The following is a 14843-nucleotide window of genomic DNA, read 5'->3' on the forward strand; positions in this document are numbered from 1 at the left end:
CCGGGGGCCCGTGCTGGGCAAGGGGAGGCGTCGGCAGGCAGCCCGAGAGCCCGAGAGCGGCCGGGCGGCAGGACGGTCGCCGCCGTCCTCGTTAGTATAGTGGTGAGTATCCCCGCCTGTCACGCGGGAGACCGGGGTTCGATTCCCCGACGGGGAGGCAACACACCCTTTTTGGTGGCCGCGGTCGCTCTCTGTCCTGCCGCCAGGCCCCCAAGGGCCCTTCGTCCCCTCCCGCCGTCTTCGGGCGAGGCGCCAGGGCCGCCAACGGCGGTGCCCGGCCTAGCTCCCGGCGACCCCCTCCGCGCGTGCAGCGCTCCAGCCTGAGCCCTTTGTCGTCGGCGGGCGCACGGTCGCCACGGCGGAGCGAGGGCCTCCTTGGCGACCCCACGGCCTTGCCCGACCACAGCCGGATCTGGCGGCCGGCCGGCCGCCCACGCGCCGACCCACAGTGGCTGCCTGAGTGGGCTCCTAGGCTCGCGACGGCCCCGCCGCGCGGCTCGGCACGGCGCCCCGACGCGTGCAGGCAGGTGGGTCCCGTGTCCCCTTGTCGTCGTGGGAAGTGGCCTCGCCCAGCGCCCGGTGGAGTAGGGCTGTGGCCAGCTGGGTGCTGGAAGCTGCGTGCCCCGCGTTGCCCGCCGGGGGCGAGGGCGGAGGCTTTGGCTGGCCGCGGCGGGGAGCGAAGGGCCGGAGGGCCGCAAGGCCGCGGGGGCGCCGCCCTGGGGCGGTCGGGCGGGTGGATCCCGGCCACTGCGTAGCGCTGGCGCGCTTGGGGCGCCGCGTGGCTGTTGGGGGCGCCGGCGGCGGCGCAGAGCCTCCGGCTGACGGGGCGTCGGGGCAGGGATGCGGAGGCGGCGGCGAGAGCATGCTGGGGCGAGCCCGGGGCCGGCGTCTGGCGGCCGCCCGGGCTGTGGAGCGTTGGTGGTATAGTGGTGAGCATAGCTGCCTTCCAAGCAGTTGACCCGGGTTCGATTCCCGGCCAACGCAGCGGGCCGACCTTTTGCTGAGTTCCAGCGCCCTCCGGGCAGGGGCGTTCGGGGGACAGAGAGGTGGGAGCAGGGAGCCAGCCCGCTGGCCCGCGGCTTTTGGCGTGTGTGCGAGAAGCCGGCGGCGCGCGCAGTGTTTTGAGGGTGCTGAAAGCAAGACGGCACGCCGGGGCAGGCGGCTGGACTTGCAAAGGCCGGGTGTAGGCAGCAAGGTGGCACGGGCGGGTGGCATGGAGGCGCGGGGTTCACCAGGAGCAGGCGAGGGCTGAACCCCGACGCTCCCTGGTGGTCTAGTGGTTAGGATTCGGCGCTCTCACCGCCGCGGCCCGGGTTCGATTCCCGGTCAGGGAAGCCTTTCTTCTTCCTCTCCGCCTGCCACGTGCCCATGTCCTCGCCGGACACCCTGCCACCCTTTTATTAGCCTACGCTTGCTCAGCGCTGCGCCAGAGGCCCCCGGGACCCTGCCCGTCCAGCCCAAGCACGATTCAGGCCACCTCCGCCGTCCCGCGGGGCAGAGGTTTTGGCCGCAGTGGCAACCTCGCGCCGCTTCCACCTCGACGCGCCTGAGGCCTCCCATCCACCCCCCGCCTCCCTCCCTCCTGAGGGCCTGCGGCTGCTGCCCCTGGTGGTGGCGGTGATGCTCCTGGGCTCGTGCCGGTGCTCCTGCTGTCGGTGGCGGTGAGGAGGTGGGCTTGGAAAGGGCGGGCGGCGGGAGGGCTGGGGGTAGGGCTGGGGGCTGTGGTGGTCGCCAGCTGGGGGCCAGCAGCGGCAGGGGCGGTGGCCACAGCCGAAGGCGAGCGAGGGGGATCTGCCTCTGGGAGTGGGGGCCGTGGCCACGGACCGCCTGCCTTGCCGTGTCCCTCACGCCAGCCACCTCTCTGGGCGGCTTGGCCAGTGCGTGCCAGGTCCCGGGCTGGCTGTGACTCCCGTATGCCGCTGGCGACTCCAAGAGGGTTCTGGTCTCGAGTGGGCTCTGGGAGGCGGACCGCGGCGCCCGGGAGGCATCGGTAGCAGTTCAGTCACTCAGAGGCAGTGATGCCTGCCAGGGAGGACAACCCGACCATCATGCTGTTTCCCTTGCCTGACCACAGCTCTCAATCCTCCCGGACTGAGGCAAGATTTACACAGGCCTCCCTCCCTGACTCGTAACCAAAGGCGGGCACCCGGGTGCACACACACACACACACACACACACACACACACAGAGCGCCCTGTTCCGCGCACCCCTCCCCTAGTGATGACATCGAATAGTTTCCCATTCTCTCCAAACTGTCTATCCAGCATCCGCTCCATCCCTCTGCCCACCCTGTCATCGTCTTCCCCGAGGAACTCTCCGCGAGGGCGATCCTCCACCACAGTCTCCTGTTGGCCCCGTCTCGGGCTCGCCTATCCCAAAGGGTTGCACGTCTGTTCAAGGACTGTGTCCTTCGGAGGGGAAGTGGACGGCAGACGAAGGGCACCAAGGTGCGGCGAGGGCGGCACACTCGGGTGCGATGGCACAAAGGCGAGTCCCCTGTGGGCAAGGAGCCCCTGTGGCCTGACGTGTGCTTGCCATCGCCAAAGGAGGTATCCTCGAGGCCCCTGCCGGGGCCGTGGGCGTCAGAGTGCGAGGGGAGAGTATGGGCCAAAGGTGCTTGGGGCCATGGCTGGTGGGCGCCCCACGTGGATCAGGAACCCAGGCAGAACGATCGCGAGCAATGGGGGCGGCAGCGAGCTGGGAGCTGGGAGGCAAGCCCCGGGGTGCTTGGTCGGGGCGTCTGAGTGGATGGCCGGCGGGAAGGGGCGGCGTGGGGCTCGCGGGGACCTGGCCGAAAGATCGGCAGGCCACTGGAGCAGGGCCTCTACAGAAGCATGGACGCGGTGGCGACGCCGTGCCAGGCACATGTGAGAGGCTGGGACGGATCTGCAGTAGGTAGGGGTGGGCGTGGGGGTAGGGCTGGGACTGCGGAGCCAGAAGGAGGCCCGCAGTGGTGAATGCCAGGGCAAGGCTGGCCAGCGCAAGACGTGTGAGGGATAGCCCGAGCCCCAGGGGGCTGGTGGCGTGGAGGTGGGGCCGAGCCTGGAGTCTGGCGGGAAAGGCAGAGGGCAGGCCATGACAGTGAGGGGGCTGTGGCGTGAGGAAGATGGCGGGAGAGCGATGACACTGCTGGGGGCTCAGGGTGGGATTGGGGGGGTGTTGGGAGTAGGGTGGCTGTGATTTCATGAGTGCCAAGGAGAGCTCCCATGTGACCGAGCACAGTCATCCCTCCAGGGTACACACCCGCAGAGGGCAAACCTCGGGGAGGTCTGAGGGTCCGGACACCGCCACGGACACGGCAGCACCGTCTGCCATGGCGCGGACACGGAGCAAACCCCAGCGCCCATCCACACACGGCAGGCCCAAGTAGGGGTTGCATGGATGCAGCATGGAACCATCACTCAGTCATAAGAAAAACGTCAAGTATTGCCATTTGTCACAAGCAATGATGCAGCTTACACTCGGCGGAGAATGTCCGACCGCGTTGGACAGAGGCATGTGGAGCATGGAAAATAATACAAAACGAAGCTATTTGCCGGGAGAAACCGACTCACGCAGAAACCCACCTTAGGGTAACGCAAGTGCAAAGGCAGCGGTGGAGGGATGACTGCGGAGCTGCAACGCACAGATACGCAGGACCCTGTGTAAAGGGAGAAGCGCCAAGGTTATCCAGTTCAACACAGGGAATAAGCGTCAGTGCCCTGGAGTAACCTCAAGGGGAAAAGAATCTGAAGACATATATGACATCCGAGATCCGCACACGCGAAACAGGATCACTCCGGGGTCCACCGGAAACCAGCACAGTTTTGGGAATCCACTGTACTTGCGCAACAACGCTGACTACGACGTCGGAGTAAGCTTTCAAAAGAAAACTAACTCAGCAGGCAGCGAAGTCAGCGGGAAACAGGCGAGCTATGCCAACCCCACCCTGGGTACATATCCACGAAAGACGCAACTCTTCATTCGGAAAGACACACGCAACCCCCACGGTCACAGCAGCACCGTTTGCCATAGCCGAGACGTGGAGAAAACGCTAGTGCCCATCCCCAAAGGCTCAGCCACCAAGATGCAGTATCAGAGAAAGGGAGAGAATGGGATGTCACCGAGCCGTCCACAAGAGGCAGAAAGTTTCACTGGCAGCAACGGCGGCTGGAGCTGCAGAATATTACCCTTGGTGAGGGAAGTCAAACAGACAAGGTCACGGATGGGTGGACTCTAAAGTGTTGTACAAATTAATCCCTGGGCCAACCAGCCACAGACTCTCAGACACAGGAAAGCCGCTTGGGGCTTCCCAAGGGCGCAGTCAGGGACGGAGGGATGAATGAGGAGCCGGGCTCAACGGATCAACCGGACCAGTACTGCGTAGGAAGGGGAGGAGGAACAAGGACACGCGGGATAGCGCAGGGAATGAGGTCCCATATCCTGTCATCACCCGTAATGGAAACCGAGCTGAAAACATAAGCCCCCCCCCCACAGACAGGACTGAACCCCAACGCTGTACAGCGGAAACGGACACCAGGGTGTAGATCAACTACACTTCCAGAACGAGTGCTACTCCGTCGAAGTCAGTCAGTCGAGGATCAGTCCAGCAATAGGAAAGAGAAGAGCTTACATTATGATCCAGGAAAGCCACCCCTGGGCACGCATCGGGAAAAGACGACAAACACCCCTAATGGGGAGAGATGCAGGCATCCCCCAGGGTCACCGCAGCCCTCTGTGCCGGAGCCGAGACCCGCGGGAAGCGCCCAAGTGCCCGTCGGCACGTGGCCGGCACAAGAACGTGAGGGATATCTGTACCGTGGATTATGACGCAGCCCTCAAGAAGGAGCCGCCATCGCCATGGGCCTCGAGGTCAGACGGACCCACAGAAGGGTCCGCTCAGTGAAGTGAGTCGCTTGGATAGGGAGAAAGCTCTGTGGACTCTAACGACGAATACAGACGAATCTATGCGCAAAGGGGAAAGCGACCTTGAGACGTCGAAAACGTACATAGGGCTACCCAAGGGGAAAGGCAGGGAGGGACGAAGTTGGAGGCGGATCAAGAGATAGGAAAGACTGTGCCTGCAGGACATGAGCAACAGAGCTTTCCTCTGGAGCAGGAGAAGCGTATTTGGATCTCGCCTTCACCTACACTGGGAGACCACCTGGCAAAGAACAGGGGACTGAAGCACTTTGCCGGGCACCTGAGACTCACCCAGGAATGTGAATCCGTTCTACCTGTGTTCGAAGAAGCAGAAGAAGGAGCAGGCCGTGGCTTGAAGTGGGGGGTGGGGGGAGGCAGGCCAGTGGGACAGATGCAAAGGCAGGTTCCTTGACAAGAGTGGGATTTGGAACGGCTCAGGGAGGAACGGGGCGTGGTGGGGGGGGTGTGTGGAGATGGGGGAGGCGCGGAGCTGGGGGGTGGGATGGGTGCATGTGGGGGCGTAGGGGGACGGTGAGGCTGCAGGCTGAGGTGGGGTGCTCTTGGGGCAGGGCTGATGCTGAGGTGAGGCGCGCAAGAGGGTTTCAGGGGGAAGGGGTGGTGTTTGAGGTGGTGAGGGCATTGCTGTTGGAAACCTATTTCTGCCAGGGCCGGCAGCTGGTGGACTTCTTTGGAACTCGTTCTGCAAGACATGGTCCAGGGGCCCTCCAGGCCAAAGGGAGGTATGCTTGCCAGATGTGGCAGCTCCCTTGCTCCTGGCTGTGCAAACGTAGTGTGATTGATTTCTCTCGGAGTGTGGGGAGAGTGAGGCAGGGAACTGGGAGACGGACGTTGTGGAAGATGAAAGTGTGGTGCGGGCGGCTGCCAGCGGTGGGGTATTCCTGCCAGTGCTATCCCCGAGCCCTCGGTTGAGGACGGGTCCGGTTGAGGACGGGAGCCAACACAAGAAAGGTGCCTGGACGCACGGGCGGCTGAGCCCGCAGGGTCTGGGGCCACGAAGGCTTGGCAGCAGGGCCTTTTGTGGGTGAGGTGGGGAGGGGTCCTGGGCGTCTGCGTGGGAGAGGCAGCGGGCGGCAGGTAACAAGCCAGCGTTTGCAGGAGCGCTGCCTCGAGCGCGTTTCAGCGCGCAGACCTAGTTCGGCTCTGGGGCCGCACCGTGGGACCAAAAGGGGACGCTGTGGCTGCATGGGCCGGGAATCGAACCCGGGCCTCCCGCGTGGCAGGCGAGAATTCTACCACTGAACCACCCATGCACCGGTGGCCAGCGCCGCCCGTCGCTGCCCCTGAGGCGCTGGCCGCCACCCGCCCGCTGCTGCTCACTGCTCGCCCGTGGGCATCTCTCTGCTCCGTTGGAGCAGGAGACGACGGGCGGGCGACCTGAAAGCCAGGATCCGGGCACGTGCAGGACCCCGGGGCGCGGCGCTCTCGGAGGGAGCCCGGAGCGGCGGGACGCGGGCCCACGCGGCCCCTCCCGCGCCTTCTGCGCCGACCACGGCCGCCGCGACCCTGTCGGTGTCGCGCGCGGGGGCCGGGAGCCGGCGCCGGGATCCCTGTCAGGTGCAGGCGCTGCGTGTTCGCTGCGGCCGCGCGCCGACCTTCCTCTCAGCGACCGCCGGGTCCCGACCCGAAGTCCCCCTGGCGGGCTGGCTTTCCGGCCGGGCCGGGGTGGGGCGTGCGATAGCGGGCGCGGGCCGGGACGCCGGGCTCGGGCTGTGCGGGAAGCGCGAGCGCGGGAGGGCGACGCCTCCGAGCGCCTCCGCCACCGGCCCCACCCCCACCCCCACCCCAGAACGGCGCTCAGGCCCAAGGACCCAAAGGCGTGTGAGCCTGGCTCCTGCGATCTGGCCGACCGCGCTCCCGGGGTCCGGCTCTGACGGGCTGGTGGTGGTGAGCAGGGGCCCTTTGGCAGAGCGGCTCCTGGCTCGGGGACTGCCGGCTGAGAGGCAGGGAGCGCGCCAGGGCGGGCTTGGCTCCGGCCGGGGCAGCGGCTTCCCACGGGAACGTGCCCGGTGGCGCCGAGGACAGGGGCGCGGGCAGGGCGCCGGTGGGTGGGCTGGACGGGCAGGCAGGGCTTCCGCTCCCTCCCCAGCGGAGCACCCTTCCCGGGACGGACTCGTGCCAGGAAGGCCGGTGTGCGCTGGCCAGCAGGAAGGCTGGATGGCACGCGTCCCGGGCGGGCGGCAGGCAGGCAGGTGCGGCCCGGCCAAGAACGCAAGGCGGAGAAGGGTCGAGGGCACGCGGCACCCCGCCGGCGGGCAAGGCGGGGGCTCGGCCGCCTCGCTGTGGCTGGGGAGCGCAGGCGGGCCGGCGGGGCGGGCGCGGAGGACGGGGTGCCGGCCTGGCGGGAGAGCTGGCGGGGGCGGCCGTGGAAGCAAGGCTGCGAGGGCGAGTAGGCCGTTCCCCGTGCAGAAGTCGGAGCGCCGGCGAAGGGAGGAGGGCTTGCCACCCGCCGCGGGGCTGCGTGGTTCGGCGCGGCCGTGGGCGGGGCGCGGCGGGGCCGTGGGAGCGGAAGTGGAAGGGTGGGCGAGTGTGGGCGAGGGTGGGCAAGGGGGAGGCAGGGAGGCAGGAAAAGCAGCAGCTGCAGCTGCAGCCAGCTGGCGAGCAAAGATGCGCTGAGAAGGACTGAAGGTTCCTGGTGTGGGGGTGCCGGTGGCGGCGGGAGGGCGTGTGTGGAGAAAGGCAGTGGCGCGGGGAGGACGGGTGCGTTTGTCCGGCGGGCCAAAAGGCTGGCTTGTCAGGAGTGGGATTCGAACCCACGCCTCCAGGGGAGACTGCGACCTGAACGCAGCGCCTTAGACCGCTCGGCCATCCTGACGGCGGGCCTGGCTGGGCGCGTGGCCGCTGGCCTGGCTGGGACCCGACGCGGCGCGAGCACCGGCGCCCTCGGCGGGCCGCGCGGGGCGCCACGCCAGGCAGGCAGGCAGGCAGGCGGCCGTCCGGAGTGGGGGTCGACGGAGCCGGCGCGCGGCGGCCGGCCGAGGCGCCGGGCTCCGCCGCCGCTCGCGCCGCGGACCCAGCCGGGCCCTCGGCGGGCCGGCCCCTCCCCACCCGCGCCTCTCCCGGCCCGACGCCGGCCGGCGCGCGCCCACCGTGTCCTCGCAGCCCCGCTTGCCTTCTCGCGCCCCCTTCTCCCGGCGGAACGCCCGCGTTGGAGGCAAGAGGCGGCGCGCGCTGGGGAGGCTCCAGTGCCCCGGGGGTCCGGGTCCCCATCGTGGTGGCGGGCTGCCGCTGTGACCGAGGCGGTTGGTTTGGTGCGCGGTTGGGCCGGGACCCGTGGTGGCCGGGGGCCCGTGCTGGGCAAGGGGAGGCGTCGGCAGGCAGCCCGAGAGCCCGAGAGCGGCCGGGCGGCAGGACGGTCGCCGCCGTCCTCGTTAGTATAGTGGTGAGTATCCCCGCCTGTCACGCGGGAGACCGGGGTTCGATTCCCCGACGGGGAGGCAACACACCCTTTTTGGTGGCCGCGGTCGCTCTCTGTCCTGCCGCCAGGCCCCCAAGGGCCCTTCGTCCCCTCCCGCCGTCTTCGGGCGAGGCGCCAGGGCCGCCAACGGCGGTGCCCGGCCTAGCTCCCGGCGACCCCCTCCGCGCGTGCAGCGCTCCAGCCTGAGCCCTTTGTCGTCGGCGGGCGCACGGTCGCCACGGCGGAGCGAGGGCCTCCTTGGCGACCCCACGGCCTTGCCCGACCACAGCCGGATCTGGCGGCCGGCCGGCCGCCCACGCGCCGACCCACAGTGGCTGCCTGAGTGGGCTCCTAGGCTCGCGACGGCCCCGCCGCGCGGCTCGGCACGGCGCCCCGACGCGTGCAGGCAGGTGGGTCCCGTGTCCCCTTGTCGTCGTGGGAAGTGGCCTCGCCCAGCGCCCGGTGGAGTAGGGCTGTGGCCAGCTGGGTGCTGGAAGCTGCGTGCCCCGCGTTGCCCGCCGGGGGCGAGGGCGGAGGCTTTGGCTGGCCGCGGCGGGGAGCGAAGGGCCGGAGGGCCGCAAGGCCGCGGGGGCGCCGCCCTGGGGCGGTCGGGCGGGTGGATCCCGGCCACTGCGTAGCGCTGGCGCGCTTGGGGCGCCGCGTGGCTGTTGGGGGCGCCGGCGGCGGCGCAGAGCCTCCGGCTGACGGGGCGTCGGGGCAGGGATGCGGAGGCGGCGGCGAGAGCATGCTGGGGCGAGCCCGGGGCCGGCGTCTGGCGGCCGCCCGGGCTGTGGAGCGTTGGTGGTATAGTGGTGAGCATAGCTGCCTTCCAAGCAGTTGACCCGGGTTCGATTCCCGGCCAACGCAGCGGGCCGACCTTTTGCTGAGTTCCAGCGCCCTCCGGGCAGGGGCGTTCGGGGGACAGAGAGGTGGGAGCAGGGAGCCAGCCCGCTGGCCCGCGGCTTTTGGCGTGTGTGCGAGAAGCCGGCGGCGCGCGCAGTGTTTTGAGGGTGCTGAAAGCAAGACGGCACGCCGGGGCAGGCGGCTGGACTTGCAAAGGCCGGGTGTAGGCAGCAAGGTGGCACGGGCGGGTGGCATGGAGGCGCGGGGTTCACCAGGAGCAGGCGAGGGCTGAACCCCGACGCTCCCTGGTGGTCTAGTGGTTAGGATTCGGCGCTCTCACCGCCGCGGCCCGGGTTCGATTCCCGGTCAGGGAAGCCTTTCTTCTTCCTCTCCGCCTGCCACGTGCCCATGTCCTCGCCGGACACCCTGCCACCCTTTTATTAGCCTACGCTTGCTCAGCGCTGCGCCAGAGGCCCCCGGGACCCTGCCCGTCCAGCCCAAGCACGATTCAGGCCACCTCCGCCGTCCCGCGGGGCAGAGGTTTTGGCCGCAGTGGCAACCTCGCGCCGCTTCCACCTCGACGCGCCTGAGGCCTCCCATCCACCCCCCGCCTCCCTCCCTCCTGAGGGCCTGCGGCTGCTGCCCCTGGTGGTGGCGGTGATGCTCCTGGGCTCGTGCCGGTGCTCCTGCTGTCGGTGGCGGTGAGGAGGTGGGCTTGGAAAGGGCGGGCGGCGGGAGGGCTGGGGGTAGGGCTGGGGGCTGTGGTGGTCGCCAGCTGGGGGCCAGCAGCGGCAGGGGCGGTGGCCACAGCCGAAGGCGAGCGAGGGGGATCTGCCTCTGGGAGTGGGGGCCGTGGCCACGGACCGCCTGCCTTGCCGTGTCCCTCACGCCAGCCACCTCTCTGGGCGGCTTGGCCAGTGCGTGCCAGGTCCCGGGCTGGCTGTGACTCCCGTATGCCGCTGGCGACTCCAAGAGGGTTCTGGTCTCGAGTGGGCTCTGGGAGGCGGACCGCGGCGCCCGGGAGGCATCGGTAGCAGTTCAGTCACTCAGAGGCAGTGATGCCTGCCAGGGAGGACAACCCGACCATCATGCTGTTTCCCTTGCCTGACCACAGCTCTCAATCCTCCCGGACTGAGGCAAGATTTACACAGGCCTCCCTCCCTGACTCGTAACCAAAGGCGGGCACCCGGGTGCACACACACACACACACACACACACACACACAGAGCGCCCTGTTCCGCGCACCCCTCCCCTAGTGATGACATCGAATAGTTTCCCATTCTCTCCAAACTGTCTATCCAGCATCCGCTCCATCCCTCTGCCCACCCTGTCATCGTCTTCCCCGAGGAACTCTCCGCGAGGGCGATCCTCCACCACAGTCTCCTGTTGGCCCCGTCTCGGGCTCGCCTATCCCAAAGGGTTGCACGTCTGTTCAAGGACTGTGTCCTTCGGAGGGGAAGTGGACGGCAGACGAAGGGCACCAAGGTGCGGCGAGGGCGGCACACTCGGGTGCGATGGCACAAAGGCGAGTCCCCTGTGGGCAAGGAGCCCCTGTGGCCTGACGTGTGCTTGCCATCGCCAAAGGAGGTATCCTCGAGGCCCCTGCCGGGGCCGTGGGCGTCAGAGTGCGAGGGGAGAGTATGGGCCAAAGGTGCTTGGGGCCATGGCTGGTGGGCGCCCCACGTGGATCAGGAACCCAGGCAGAACGATCGCGAGCAATGGGGGCGGCAGCGAGCTGGGAGCTGGGAGGCAAGCCCCGGGGTGCTTGGTCGGGGCGTCTGTGTGGATGGCCGGCGGGAAGGGGCGGCGTGGGGCTCGCGGGGACCTGGCCGAAAGATCGGCAGGCCACTGGAGCAGGGCCTCTACAGAAGCATGGACGCGGTGGCGACGCCGTGCCAGGCACATGTGAGAGGCTGGGACGGATCTGCAGTAGGTAGGGGTGGGCGTGGGGGTAGGGCTGGGACTGCGGAGCCAGAAGGAGGCCCGCAGTGGTGAATGCCAGGGCAAGGCTGGCCAGCGCAAGACGTGTGAGGGATAGCCCGAGCCCCAGGGGGCTGGTGGCGTGGAGGTGGGGCCGAGCCTGGAGTCTGGCGGGAAAGGCAGAGGGCAGGCCATGACAGTGAGGGGGCTGTGGCGTGAGGAAGATGGCGGGAGAGCGATGACACTGCTGGGGGCTCAGGGTGGGATTGGGGGGGTGTTGGGAGTAGGGTGGCTGTGATTTCATGAGTGCCAAGGAGAGCTCCCATGTGACCGAGCACAGTCATCCCTCCAGGGTACACACCCGCAGAGGGCAAACCTCGGGGAGGTCTGAGGGTCCGGACACCGCCACGGACACGGCAGCACCGTCTGCCATGGCGCGGACACGGAGCAAACCCCAGCGCCCATCCACACACGGCAGGCCCAAGTAGGGGTTGCATGGATGCAGCATGGAACCATCACTCAGTCATAAGAAAAACGTCAAGTATTGCCATTTGTCACAAGCAATGATGCAGCTTACACTCGGCGGAGAATGTCCGACCGCGTTGGACAGAGGCATGTGGAGCATGGAAAATAATACAAAACGAAGCTATTTGCCGGGAGAAACCGACTCACGCAGAAACCCACCTTAGGGTAACGCAAGTGCAAAGGCAGCGGTGGAGGGATGACTGCGGAGCTGCAACGCACAGATACGCAGGACCCTGTGTAAAGGGAGAAGCGCCAAGGTTATCCAGTTCAACACAGGGAATAAGCGTCAGTGCCCTGGAGTAACCTCAAGGGGAAAAGAATCTGAAGACATATATGACATCCGAGATCCGCACACGCGAAACAGGATCACTCCGGGGTCCACCGGAAACCAGCACAGTTTTGGGAATCCACTGTACTTGCGCAACAACGCTGACTACGACGTCGGAGTAAGCTTTCAAAAGAAAACTAACTCAGCAGGCAGCGAAGTCAGCGGGAAACAGGCGAGCTATGCCAACCCCACCCTGGGTACATATCCACGAAAGACGCAACTCTTCATTCGGAAAGACACACGCAACCCCCACGGTCACAGCAGCACCGTTTGCCATAGCCGAGACGTGGAGAAAACGCTAGTGCCCATCCCCAAAGGCTCAGCCACCAAGATGCAGTATCAGAGAAAGGGAGAGAATGGGATGTCACCGAGCCGTCCACAAGAGGCAGAAAGTTTCACTGGCAGCAACGGCGGCTGGAGCTGCAGAATATTACCCTTGGTGAGGGAAGTCAAACAGACAAGGTCACGGATGGGTGGACTCTAAAGTGTTGTACAAATTAATCCCTGGGCCAACCAGCCACAGACTCTCAGACACAGGAAAGCCGCTTGGGGCTTCCCAAGGGCGCAGTCAGGGACGGAGGGATGAATGAGGAGCCGGGCTCAACGGATCAACCGGACCAGTACTGCGTAGGAAGGGGAGGAGGAACAAGGACACGCGGGATAGCGCAGGGAATGAGGTCCCATATCCTGTCATCACCCGTAATGGAAACCGAGCTGAAAACATAAGCCCCCCCCCCACAGACAGGACTGAACCCCAACGCTGTACAGCGGAAACGGACACCAGGGTGTAGATCAACTACACTTCCAGAACGAGTGCTACTCCGTCGAAGTCAGTCAGTCGAGGATCAGTCCAGCAATAGGAAAGAGAAGAGCTTACATTATGATCCAGGAAAGCCACCCCTGGGCACGCATCGGGAAAAGACGACAAACACCCCTAATGGGGAGAGATGCAGGCATCCCCCAGGGTCACCGCAGCCCTCTGTGCCGGAGCCGAGACCCGCGGGAAGCGCCCAAGTGCCCGTCGGCACGTGGCCGGCACAAGAACGTGAGGGATATCTGTACCGTGGATTATGACGCAGCCCTCAAGAAGGAGCCGCCATCGCCATGGGCCTCGAGGTCAGACGGACCCACAGAAGGGTCCGCTCAGTGAAGTGAGTCGCTTGGATAGGGAGAAAGCTCTGTGGACTCTAACGACGAATACAGACGAATCTATGCGCAAAGGGGAAAGCGACCTTGAGACGTCGAAAACGTACATAGGGCTACCCAAGGGGAAAGGCAGGGAGGGACGAAGTTGGAGGCGGATCAAGAGATAGGAAAGACTGTGCCTGCAGGACATGAGCAACAGAGCTTTCCTCTGGAGCAGGAGAAGCGTATTTGGATCTCGCCTTCACCTACACTGGGAGACCACCTGGCAAAGAACAGGGGACTGAAGCACTTTGCCGGGCACCTGAGACTCACCCAGGAATGTGAATCCGTTCTACCTGTGTTCGAAGAAGCAGAAGAAGGAGCAGGCCGTGGCTTGAAGTGGGGGGTGGGGGGAGGCAGGCCAGTGGGACAGATGCAAAGGCAGGTTCCTTGACAAGAGTGGGATTTGGAACGGCTCAGGGAGGAACGGGGCGTGGTGGGGGGGGTGTGTGGAGATGGGGGAGGCGCGGAGCTGGGGGGTGGGATGGGTGCATGTGGGGGCGTAGGGGGACGGTGAGGCTGCAGGCTGAGGTGGGGTGCTCTTGGGGCAGGGCTGATGCTGAGGTGAGGCGCGCAAGAGGGTTTCAGGGGGAAGGGGTGGTGTTTGAGGTGGTGAGGGCATTGCTGTTGGAAACCTATTTCTGCCAGGGCCGGCAGCTGGTGGACTTCTTTGGAACTCGTTCTGCAAGACATGGTCCAGGGGCCCTCCAGGCCAAAGGGAGGTATGCTTGCCAGATGTGGCAGCTCCCTTGCTCCTGGCTGTGCAAACGTAGTGTGATTGATTTCTCTCGGAGTGTGGGGAGAGTGAGGCAGGGAACTGGGAGACGGACGTTGTGGAAGATGAAAGTGTGGTGCGGGCGGCTGCCAGCGGTGGGGTATTCCTGCCAGTGCTATCCCCGAGCCCTCGGTTGAGGACGGGTCCGGTTGAGGACGGGAGCCAACACAAGAAAGGTGCCTGGACGCACGGGCGGCTGAGCCCGCAGGGTCTGGGGCCACGAAGGCTTGGCAGCAGGGCCTTTTGTGGGTGAGGTGGGGAGGGGTCCTGGGCGTCTGCGTGGGAGAGGCAGCGGGCGGCAGGTAACAAGCCAGCGTTTGCAGGAGCGCTGCCTCGAGCGCGTTTCAGCGCGCAGACCTAGTTCGGCTCTGGGGCCGCACCGTGGGACCAAAAGGGGACGCTGTGGCTGCATGGGCCGGGAATCGAACCCGGGCCTCCCGCGTGGCAGGCGAGAATTCTACCACTGAACCACCCATGCACCGGTGGCCAGCGCCGCCCGTCGCTGCCCCTGAGGCGCTGGCCGCCACCCGCCCGCTGCTGCTCACTGCTCGCCCGTGGGCATCTCTCTGCTCCGTTGGAGCAGGAGACGACGGGCGGGCGACCTGAAAGCCAGGATCCGGGCACGTGCAGGACCCCGGGGCGCGGCGCTCTCGGAGGGAGCCCGGAGCGGCGGGACGCGGGCCCACGCGGCCCCTCCCGCGCCTTCTGCGCCGACCACGGCCGCCGCGACCCTGTCGGTGTCGCGCGCGGGGGCCGGGAGCCGGCGCCGGGATCCCTGTCAGGTGCAGGCGCTGCGTGTTCGCTGCGGCCGCGCGCCGACCTTCCTCTCAGCGACCGCCGGGTCCCGACCCGAAGTCCCCCTGGCGGGCTGGCTTTCCGGCCGGGCCGGGGTGGGGCGTGCGATAGCGGGCGCGGGCCGGGACGCCGGGCTCGGGCTGTGCGGGAAGCGC

The 14843-nt window shown here is 66.8% G+C and overlaps 9 non-coding genes across 9 annotated transcripts; 6 read left to right on the forward strand and 3 right to left on the reverse strand.

The window, feature by feature from the left end:
- Window positions 1-85: 85 nt before the first annotated feature.
- TRNAD-GUC (transfer RNA aspartic acid (anticodon GUC)) lies at window positions 86-157 on the forward strand. Its single transcript has one exon. It is a non-coding gene; the product is annotated as a tRNA-Asp (tRNA).
- A 755-nt stretch (window positions 158-912) lies between these two features.
- On the forward strand, window positions 913-984 carry TRNAG-UCC (transfer RNA glycine (anticodon UCC)). Its single transcript has one exon. It is a non-coding gene; the product is annotated as a tRNA-Gly (tRNA).
- A 278-nt stretch (window positions 985-1262) lies between these two features.
- Window positions 1263-1334, forward strand: TRNAE-CUC (transfer RNA glutamic acid (anticodon CUC)). The gene has a single exon. It is a non-coding gene; the product is annotated as a tRNA-Glu (tRNA).
- Window positions 1335-6102: 4768 nt separating this feature from the next.
- TRNAG-GCC (transfer RNA glycine (anticodon GCC)) lies at window positions 6103-6173 on the reverse strand. Its single transcript has one exon. It is a non-coding gene; the product is annotated as a tRNA-Gly (tRNA).
- A 1479-nt stretch (window positions 6174-7652) lies between these two features.
- Window positions 7653-7735, reverse strand: TRNAL-CAG (transfer RNA leucine (anticodon CAG)). Its single transcript has one exon. It is a non-coding gene; the product is annotated as a tRNA-Leu (tRNA).
- Window positions 7736-8285: 550 nt separating this feature from the next.
- On the forward strand, window positions 8286-8357 carry TRNAD-GUC (transfer RNA aspartic acid (anticodon GUC)). The gene has a single exon. It is a non-coding gene; the product is annotated as a tRNA-Asp (tRNA).
- A 755-nt stretch (window positions 8358-9112) lies between these two features.
- TRNAG-UCC (transfer RNA glycine (anticodon UCC)) lies at window positions 9113-9184 on the forward strand. Its single transcript has one exon. It is a non-coding gene; the product is annotated as a tRNA-Gly (tRNA).
- A 278-nt stretch (window positions 9185-9462) lies between these two features.
- Window positions 9463-9534, forward strand: TRNAE-CUC (transfer RNA glutamic acid (anticodon CUC)). The gene has a single exon. It is a non-coding gene; the product is annotated as a tRNA-Glu (tRNA).
- Window positions 9535-14300: 4766 nt separating this feature from the next.
- On the reverse strand, window positions 14301-14371 carry TRNAG-GCC (transfer RNA glycine (anticodon GCC)). Its single transcript has one exon. It is a non-coding gene; the product is annotated as a tRNA-Gly (tRNA).
- Between the last annotated feature and the right edge of the window lie 472 nt (window positions 14372-14843).

This window comes from Capricornis sumatraensis, chromosome 2, assembly GCF_032405125.1.
Source record: "Capricornis sumatraensis isolate serow.1 chromosome 2, serow.2, whole genome shotgun sequence".
Lineage (NCBI taxonomy): Eukaryota > Metazoa > Chordata > Mammalia > Artiodactyla > Bovidae > Capricornis > Capricornis sumatraensis.